Below are 7,912 nucleotides of genomic sequence, written 5' to 3'. Positions count from 1 at the left end.
GATATTTTATTATGAAAAATGTGCTATATTTTGAAAATTTACCCAATTTTCTCGTGTTTCTTGGCACAACTTCTTGCCAGAATTGACGCAGATCACTTGTGGCTCACCAGATGGCAAAACGATGGCGGGAGCCGGATTCATCTGGTATGAACTACACCATAGCTTAACCATAGGCACCGAATGTTCCTCGCTGCTTCGCAGACCCTCTGCGTCCGGTGGGACCCTGGCGTAAACCACGCATTGCAAGTTTAAACAGATGCAACTTTGGCCAATTTGGAACTCGGGAGGTGGTAGTGTCCCCCTTAAGTCAAAGATGTGGAAGTACCAGCCATTTGAAAATTTAGCATAAAGGAGAAATTATTAATTGCGGTTTGTACGCAGCACAATCTCATAGGGAGAGCACAAGTCAGTGTTGCATTCAGCTCTAGAAAAATTGATTAATTATTAATAAAATTTTAAATTAAATAATGAATTAGAAAAAGGTGGCGATTTTTAACAGGAGATAGTCCGCCTTAAAAAGAAAACACAAACTGATTTATTTTAAGAGTGAACTAACTTATATCCTATATCGTTGTGACTTCAACTTTGTACATTCATTTTTCTTATATATTTAATTATTCAAAAATAGCTTTTTTTATTGTGTTTATTTATGTATATGGGCTCTGAGTTTTTTGTTTTCCTTTTTTCTCAAGTCACCATATGACCCTCAGGCTCTTTCAACTGTGAGTACATTCGTTAGTATGTATTTCCAGTAAACTAAAGGTGTGTTTAAGAACACGCTTTTATTGTATTATTTATTGTATTTTTGGGGGTATTGAAATCTGCTACACAGAAGAACTTAGAACTATTTATATTGTTAAATTCTCAACTCACTGGAGTGAATTTGGGGTAAATGTTCTTTTCATATGAATGTCACCATCATGATAAGTTGCACTGGTTTATTTTTCCACATTTGCTGCAAGAAAAAAAAACGAACTTTTTACTCAGGCACACAAATTTATCTAGATTAATTTTGTAATCTTTCCAGCTCATTGATTAATTTGTCCACTATGACTTTAGGATTTTTTTTCCTATGGAAACACTTTGTGTTGAAGTATCAAATATCTCAGAAATTCATTGGAATTAGTCTCCTGGCAGCACAGTTTCATCATAGCCCTCATCACCAGGGCCACACAGAACTCACTGAACAATTTCAAACAGGAGGCCAACTATTTCTTATCTGCTGCCGTTGAAAATAAAATAGTTTACAGTGTATAATATACGGTGGCCATAAAGTGTAAGGAACATTAAAAATAAAAAAAATTAAAAAAAAAAAACATTAAAGAACACAACGACAATTAAAAAGCCAAAACAAATAATAAAACAAGACATTTTATTCCAAAAATGCTAAAAAAAACAAAACAAAAAAATAAAAAAAACATGCGATAGAGATGATGGACAAATGTCATCATCCAATTAATGATGTCCTTCCTTTACTGTTTTGTTAGTTTGTTTCAATTTGTAACATTTAATTTAGATATATTTTTTTACCCAAAACATTTTTTTTCTTTTTTTACAGAAACCAGAAAAGGTAGGTAAAGTGGGACATCACTGATTGGATAATTATATTTTTCCATCATTTCAACCCAAAGCTATGTCGGCCCAGCATCCAGTGGGGTGCTGGACATGCTCCTACAAATGAAAAAAAATTACAAGTATGCGGACATTGAAGACAGTAATACATCAAACTTTACTTTGAAACTTTGTTTTTTAAAAAGCGCTTCTCATACTTTTGCAGCTCGAAGTATCGTCCAATCAGCAATGCCAGTACCTACTTTTTGCCATTTCTTTTTGTGTTTTTTAACATTTAATTTTGATATCTGGAAATGACTTGTTTTCCAAAACATTTTTTTTATTTTTGTGGAATTTAGTGTTGATATAATGTTTTTGATCTTGTTTTTAATGGTCGCTGTAAAATGTTGAGTGATTTGTTGGTGTGATTTGCACTTCAGGGCCACCGTACATAACTCCCGATCCACCCATAATAAATTCTATGTTCCTCTTTTCCAAACTTGTGTGAGGACAGCTCCGCTTACTTGCTTTTTGCCAAAAGTGGTGCCATACTTGCGTGAAACATCTGTTATATTGCTAACATGGCCAAAGACGTCAGGAAACAGGAAACAGCCTTACAGATGAATTCGACACCATTGCCTTATTGGCCTTCGAAAGGCTTCAATTCACCACATGGTGTAACAGTATTTCCCAGAAGCTACATAGACCAGAACATTCCAAAATTTTAGTGAACAACAATGTTTCAACTGAAGTGACATCCCATCTTGTATTCTAAAAATACCAGGTGAAGAGTGGGGGTAAAAAGAAGGGGCTGGGTATGATAAATAAAGCCACTGTGACGTGGCCCAAAGCTGCAATCAATCTCATCTCTCCGCAGCTCTTTCTCTCTGTTTTTCTCTTTGTTTTCATATCTCACTGTCCCTCCCTCTTCTTCCTCGTCCTAGATCTCCCTTCTCTCTGTCTAACTCTATCTTGCTTAAGAGCTAGCATATGTCTCCAATCATTTTCTCCCAGCCCCCACCCTCTCACCTTCCCCTTTCTCCTAGATTTCCTCTCTTCCCCTCTGTATTTTTCTTTATTTCCCCCCCAGATACTCCTTCATCTCCTCTAGTTTGACTCGAGCAGTGACTGGTGCAGTTATCAATCACAAAAGCCAAGTCTTGTCAACGATGACTGACCCTAGAGGCAGTCTTTTTTCTTTACTCCTTGCCTCTCTTTTTTATCTGTCTCGGTCTCTTTCCTTTAACAAATTTGTTCCAGTTAATAAGCCCTCCCAAATGACCCCCTCTTCCTAATTAAGCGCAGGCAGCATGTAGGGAAATATGATAGTTAATTAATGATGAGATAAACTCTCTCCCAAGGCCCTGTCAGCAAACCATGACACCATGTTTGTTGGCTTTTAAAAATAATTAATACACAAAAACACAAAGAGGATTGATCAATGTGGCCATTTCCTTATTTATAACATGATGAAAGATTTAAATAAAAAAAAAAAAAAAACAAAAAAAAACGTGAGCTTTGTTGACTTGTATCAAGAACTGACTCCCCTTAAGATTGGCCAAACTACGACCCACTTCTTCAAGCTGCCCATGGGGTAGTTCACTTACCCAAGCACAGATCGGGGCATACACACTATCGACTGTATGAGAACTGGACTGAGTCACCCCTCCCTCTGGTATTTAAAATAGGAAGTACCCAGTGGCTCCATAGATAGAGAACTGGACTGATCATCCCCTCCCCTCTCGTGTTCCAAACAGGAAGTACCAGAAAGCTAAAATCCAATAGACTTCTATTGATAAATCAGCAACTATTAATCATTCTATTTGTCAGAACAATTCTTTCTCTGCCATCTCTTTTTAAGATGTTCTTGCTAAACCTATTTTTTTATTGTTATATTTTAATATATTATCCAGACTTCAATTAATAATAAACAGCTTTTACTCAGTTATATTTGTCAAAATAACCATTCTTGCTTTGCTATTGTTTTTACTGTGTTTTAGCAAATCCTGTTTTTTGGGATACTTTTTCTTTATCGCAAGTTATTCAAGTTATACACTGACCAATGAGATGCCTCAGTAAATTTGCCTCAATTTGGTGCTTCAAAAATTAATAACAGCAATTTTTCTAAAAAACATTAAAGTGTGATAAAGCAGTGTGATAAGGTGAACAAAAAAGCACTTGAATGTCTCTAATGCTACATTCACAATGGGCATACTAAAAATCTTTTACTGACCTCACAAATACCACTAGATTTGAATTATTTATCTTTATGGTTAAAAAAAAAATCTAACAACGTGTGGTATGTTTCTTTCTAGGTTTTGAAAGACCCATTTCATAAAATCACCAACTTCAGTCATGAGAAAACAAATATATTTTTTATGCAAACATTCAAATTAGTTACAACAAAGCCTCTTTCAATCAGATGCAGCTCTCTGCAGCCTGAACAAAGAATCAAACAAACACTAAGTGACATGTATTTTTTTGCTGTTATTTCACTGTTCTAAGTATTATATCCCTGTTTGCAACAAACTTCAATTTCAGAAATCGTATTCAACATTTAAATTAATTTAATTATTACTTCAACAAGCACTAATTAAAGGCTGACACATACAATCACTTGAACAACGACTGGACATATTTGTCCAGAACATATGGGGGTTATTAATATTTAAAGCGATTGTCAGCGTCTTGGTGGAAAACCAGTGTGAAACAGATGCATTTTGATGAGTGTTTAGGTGAAAGTAAAAGTTGGAGTGATGTGTTTTCAGTACATTAAAAACTCTTCAACTCCCACATGAAACAACTCTATATTTAAAAAAATGGCAAAAATGTAATAGTGGTATTTCCTTACAAATTCAAAAAAATATGTGTTCTTTGTTTTTATGCAACTTCAAAAAACAACTGTATAAACAAAAGGACAAAATGTGTGAGAACTGCAGCTCAGCTATCAGAAATTCTCATAAGGTATATTTTTTTAATAAAGCCATAGATTATGATTTTTTTTTTGTACCTCAAAATCGACTTAAACAGCCTTATTTTTTTTAAATAAATATAAAAGACAAATGAAAAAAGGCGAGTTCTGGTGGCCACTTTGAATGGAAGTCCTGTAAATGCCAGTTTTGGGCTTCGGCGTTATAAATTCTTGCGCATAGTTTCTTGCAGGTGTGTCTTGCCGTTCCCTTGAGGTTTGTGTGGCCACATCAAGGGACTTCCTGAAAATTGAACATACAATTGTGTATCGTGGAGAATTTGTGAGGCTAATGGAAGGTATGCACAATTATAACTAGGGCTGGGTTGAAAAAAAAAATAAAAAAATAAAAAAAATTGATTCATCGATTTGAATCGATTTAACACATTAAGCTGAAGTCCGCTAGCTTGATGCTAACGCTCAATAGAATTTCCCATAGGACGGCTAATGCTAAAGATTGGTTGAGCAAAAAAATACATTGCTGACTAAATGAACCTCGTTTTTTTTCCCTTCATACTGTTGTCTTCTTCTTGAATAAAATGTACTTCTATTTCGCCACCTAGTGGCCAAACTGAAACGCCCTCCAGGAGAAGCAGAACAATCTTTACAATGTTAATGATCTGAACATTTTTGTTAGAACTTCTCCTTTAGAGAATCTATGTAGCACTGTAAGATATTACAATCTCATTATTTTACTAATACATTTTACAATATGTGAACTGTATCAGATTAATATAAATATATTCAAATTAAATAGTAGATTTTAACGTATTTCTAAACAAATGTGGATACATTTGTAAACTTAAAATTGAATTGAATCAAAGAATTGAAAGAATTGGAATCTAATCGATTCAGGCTCTTGTGAATCGAATCGAATCCATCCATCCATTTTCTTGACCGCTTCTTCCCTTTCGGGGTCCCGGGGGTGCCGGAGCCTATCCCGGCTGCTGATGGGCGAAGGCGGGGTACACCCTGGACAGGTCGCCAGCCAGTCTGTCGCAGGGCCTCAAACACACCCATTCACTCTCACATTCACACCTAGGGGTAATTTAGAGTCACCAATTAACCTATGAAGCATGTTTTTGGACGGTGGGAGGAAGCCGGAGTCCCCGGTGAAAACCCACGCATGCACGGGGAGAACATGCAAACTCCACACAGAAAGGTCCCAGCCGGGAGTCGAACCGGGGCCTTCTCGCTGTGAGGCAAGAGCGCTAACCACTGCGCCACCGTGCGGCCCTCGAATCGAATCATTTCTGGAAATTATAACAGATACCCAGCCCTACTTAAGACGTACAAGTGAAGCTGTTTATGGTGCCCTTACACCACACTCTAGTCATTAGTTACATGCTGGCACTAGTTCCTGATGTACTGGATGAGTAGGTGATATACAAGTGCTAATAGGACACTGGTAGGATGCACACACAAACTACGCTCTGATTGTTGATCTTCCTCATTTGTATCAATCAATCTGGGTGCAAGAACCATGTCCTTATCCCGTGAACAGCCGTGAAATGTAAACGCATCTAATGTCTTGTCATTGTAACTCTAAGACTATGGTCACATATCCCAAAATGCCACACAGTGGTATTTGTAATCAAGGAACCGAGTTTTTCTCTCTAAGTTGACATCGGTCATTAGCTGCCCAGGTATATTTTGGGGTCAGGTGGTGGCAGTCCAGGGACAGGTGGGGATGACCCCAATACCAAATCGGGCGACTGCTGGGCCACAGAGCGGAGGATCTGACTGGATGCTGTGTAAATGTCTCGGCCATCCATATGAAGTGCCACCAGCTGTCACCCGGCCGGTAGCCCGGGGGTACGGAAAAAGCGGGCCATTCTGCCACCGTCTACATTAATGACATGAATTGGGCGCCAATACCTCCCCATCGCACAGTGGTGGTTGTACTTGATGCATTATCCAAGTTAAATTATGGAACCTCTTGAAGCGTGAAGTCCAACCTTCATACTCTTTCTAAAAGCTAGCCTATTTTTTTCTTTTTTTTACCCTCATTGTGGTATTCACAACAGTTCAGTAAAGTGCTTCATTTTTATGATTATTTTTTCATGTGTCACTTTGTAATATCAGAGTGATTAAGTAGACAGTCAAGTCGTAAACTATTTTTACCAAGTTGGGTGCTGTAGTTGTCTTTCCACTTGAGCTTCTTGTTGGCAAAATCTGTCTCAACAATGACAAGTACATTTTAGCTCTTGTTCCCCCTGATCTTCACATCAAATTTACACTGACTAACTTTGATATGTGCAGAGTGAATGTTTGCATCCCTGTGGACTGCGAGAAAAATAAATAAACCAAAACTATCACATCCGCAAACAACCAACAACAAATCTGACATATTTACCATAACAGGCTTTCTGAACTTTGGCCTAAATGAAACACATCCATAAAATAACTGTTTGTTCTGCATCATCCTTTGAAGTTGGATTTGTTTTTGCTCTTTAATGATTTCTTTCTTCTGATGATGATGGAAGCCGTGCTGACACCTTCTTTTGCTTCATCAAGTTCTGCTGCACAATTACATGAATTTACTTTCAATAAATTACCATCTTTGCATACATCAGTCAAATCATCCAGCTGAGGCATTCGCAAACAATATGCATTATTAATTTCATTGTCAGTGTTTATTTGGTTAACTTGTAACTGACTTGGACAGCCCATTGCCTTGATGAAGCATTTAAAAGCATCAGGGTCGGCTTTTTAAAAGGAAATCAGGGGATAACATGCTTTCACATATCACTTTGCTCCCTGCTGAGGCCACAGAGGGAAAAAGACTGAACTGCAAAGAAAGACCAATCAAAATCTGTGAGCATGCGTCACGAGAAGCTGCAGTTAAAGCAACAAAATTGCATGCTCTGTGAGAAGCTGCACTATTGAACTACATTTCAATTATCTACTTTTTTACAATAAATCATTGCAAATGTGAAAAAAAACTAAAGGAAAGTTAGTTTTTTTAGTAAAGTTAGCCAAAAAGCAAATGTATTAACACGTTGTTGCTCAGATTTTTTGTCGTTAATGAATCAACAAAAATTGAAAAGGTTTTTAGCACATTCTAAATGTACACATGCGCAGATGACAATGGGAAAAAAGATGAAAAAAATTGCATGTAAAGACAAATCACAGCAAAGAAGCACCCTATGAAAGTGCCATGTTGCACCATCCATTTAGCCCTGAAGGCACCTGGAGGCTGCTGCAATGGCAGCTCTCATCTGCCATCCAATTCTTATACTGGATGACAGCTTTTGGGTACACTCCAGGTTAAGTTTCAAAGTCTTGTACCAGCTTACATGGCAGTAAGATGAAAAAAAGAAAAGACAATAATCAAGGATTGCTGGTGCACCGTCTTGCAAACATTGCAAATGATTATGTGATACATCTGTT

At 37.2% G+C, this 7,912-nt stretch overlaps 1 long non-coding RNA gene across 1 annotated transcript in view; it reads right to left on the bottom strand.

Annotated features, from left to right (window-relative positions):
- Positions 1-4,586: 4,586 nt before the first annotated feature.
- The window catches only part of LOC112137510, a 15,133-nt gene continuing 11,807 nt past the window's right edge, over positions 4,587-7,912 (bottom strand). Inside the window, exon 3 of the long non-coding RNA XR_002917551.2 lies at positions 4,587-4,763. This is a non-coding gene — a long non-coding RNA (uncharacterized LOC112137510). The remainder of the gene's footprint in view (positions 4,764-7,912) is intronic.

This window comes from Oryzias melastigma, linkage group LG11 (assembly GCF_002922805.2).
Source record: "Oryzias melastigma strain HK-1 linkage group LG11, ASM292280v2, whole genome shotgun sequence".
Lineage (NCBI taxonomy): Eukaryota > Metazoa > Chordata > Actinopteri > Beloniformes > Adrianichthyidae > Oryzias > Oryzias melastigma.
The sequence above is the reverse complement of the archived record's forward strand: the minus strand, read 5'-3'. Positions and strand labels throughout refer to the sequence as shown.